The sequence below is a fragment of the Otolemur garnettii genome, unplaced genomic scaffold (assembly GCF_000181295.1).
Source record: "Otolemur garnettii isolate 467f Iridium unplaced genomic scaffold, OtoGar3 scaffold00009, whole genome shotgun sequence".
NCBI lineage: Eukaryota > Metazoa > Chordata > Mammalia > Primates > Galagidae > Otolemur > Otolemur garnettii.
In genome coordinates, this window is record NW_003852404.1 from 30,088,073 (window position 1) to 30,090,981 (window position 2,909).

The window sequence follows — 2,909 nt, forward strand, 5'->3', positions numbered from 1 at the left end:
TCAGTCACTGCATGGCCAATAAATGCCAACTCACATTAACAAAAAAAAAAAAACTGCTTGACACTACAGTTATTACATAACTAGGTGAACCATATGGAGAGTTTGACCTCCAAAAAGACTTGATTAATTCTGACTTGAGCCATATATGACTGGCCACTGAGAATATTATCCCCAATCCCAACAATAAACAATTCTTCCTCTTTTGAAATAACTCAGAACTTTTGCTCTGTAGCCAACTGAGTACTGCAAAATATATGTGAAGACAAGTTTGAAATCTCTCTGAACTCTCTTTCAAAATAGGAGCTTAATAGGACAGTTGCTATTATGAAAGACTATGTCCGTATTTCCTTTTCTTACTCTATATAATAAACCCTTCACTGAAGGCTTTCTGAAGCAAAGTTTCTTTGCCATACGTTTTGAATAAGTAGACTTCCTTGAGTCTTGAATTTGGTATTGTCTTTGACAGAATCACATAATAATAAAACTAAGATAATATAACTAAAGTAATATTAAAATATTATTTTGAGCAATTCAAATTAACATTAACAAAAATTGTTGAGAAATTATAATTATTTCTAAATGATTTAACAACCCCTTAGGTAGGAATCATCTTGTTTACAATTTGTTGGTGTGCATTCAATTGTTTATTACATATTGCTTCAGGACCCAGTTCATAGTTCTCTAATCCTTTGCAACTCAGACAAAATATCATGGTGACATTTTCAATATACTATATCCTGATTACCTGATGGTAATCTTTGGTACACTTTTAACGTTTTGATGAGGTTTATTACAGTCTCAGATAATGGTTTTCTTTTTGTCTTGGTATAGGTTTCTAGGCTACACCTTTAATTTTGTAGCAATTGAAAGATTAGCACCTTCTGTTAAATAACAGAAGAACTGTATTGTAGTCATAAAATATAGTCATTTCACCACCTCTGGGTAATGTCCAGGTGTTAAGGAATTGACATGTCAAAGTTACCAGGTATACAAGTCAATATGAAAGAGTTTAACAAACGTTGATCATCTTTGTTTTCAGTAGATTTTTAATTGTATCCCAAATAGCAAACCATTAACCTTTCAGAACCTAATCTATAAATTTGTATTCTGGACAACAGTTGATTTATTTGACTGAAAGTTTTGCTGATGTAAGATGCAAAGGATCAACCTTTTAATGGATATGCACAGAAAAAAGGTCCAACTCCATGATTTTAAATCTTATCTTACAGAAGAGCTTATGATAAGTTTATAGCAATAAAATGTCAAGATGTTAATAAGAATTGGCAGGTTTCCATGTGATTAGATGACAGAGTTATAGCCCAAAATGTCACCTTTTTTTGGGAAATGTGAGAAACATGCTGAACAGATGCATCCAGAAAGATAACCATTGTAAAAACATCTGTCTGAATTCTAACTGTAAATTATTCTTTAAAACGTCATCAATTACTGATCTGTCTTGCAGTGAATCTCAGTCTACTTTGAAAATATGGCATCAGAAGATATTTGAGCAGTGAAGCAGGTTTCCCATTTGCATTTTTTGAATCTCCACTTTAGACAACCTATTTTCAGATTTGAATATTCTCAGGTTTCTTCCTAATTAAAAATATTAAGAAGTAAAATGCCTCACACATGAGGATAGACACATTTTTAAAGTATAGATCCTGGTCATTTAAAACCAAGAGATTTTGGTGATTCTCTTTAGTGACTCTGCAAATCGGACCTTGGTCTTCATTGTTGTCACTATTTGTGTGTTTAGCATTTATTGATTTTAATGTCGTGTCTTATTACTTCATTACATTATAAACTCTAAGAGGTCAGGAATCTTGCTTTACCCTCAATTGTATCTTATGCAATCTACAAGAGAACTCATTACATAGACTTTTTTTTTTTAAAAAAAGATAAAGTATAATTAATAACTGCTTACATAAAAATACATAATAAAAATTATGTTTCTTGGCATTGTAATGGTGTACATGTGCTCTTATGTTTATATATGAAGCTCCTTAGTATTCATTTATTGGGTTCTCCATTCTAAGATATTAGTCTGTAAACACAGTACTTCATTTCTGAACACATTTATGTTTACTTCATGTCCAGCCAATTGGTTTATTGAAAGAGACAAAGTGAAAATGCTTGTTTGTTTATTAAATAGGACACAGGTATTGACTACATAGATTGAATGTCTGATTTTTTTCTTTAACTTTTTAATTGACAACTGTGAAGTCTTTTGGCCGACTCCTTTAGGTTAACAGAGACATCAAAAGAGGCATAGTGACGACCCAGAATTCTCTAAGGCTGTGTCTGATGATTAGCACAAAACAGTTTGCTGCTGATATTGTCAAAAGTCCCTTCCACCCTCTCAACTCAATTTCTTGCTTCACTGCTTTGAACCCCTACGGGACAGCAACAGTTTAAAAGATGTCAACAAGAATACCCTTGTTCTCAAGAATTGAGTATAAAAGGATAAATAGTTACACAGGCAGCCAAACTAATAGGTATATAGAAGTGAGGAACTTATGTGTTTAATAAATGCATGAGCATTTTACAAGGCCCGGTGGACCTTCCCCAGAATTACCAAATTTGACTGGTATCTGTAGAGTCTACTTGGGGAAATTTCAGGTTAAAAAGAAATTATTGATTTTTTTTTTCACTACACAAACATCATGTGGCGTTGAGAACCTAGACATAAAATCATATCTTTCCAAATATTTCTGTGAACATGAAAATATTCAAGAAGAAAATTCAAAAGAATAACTCCAGTTCATTTTTTATGTTTTGTATATTTGCTATGAACAATGTTTAATAACAATTAGAAAGATCTACAGGTTTTTTCTGCATTCCTCTTAATATGTGTTTGTAGACCTACTGAGTACTGCCTTAGTTAAGAAAACATTATCTTTAAAAAAAAA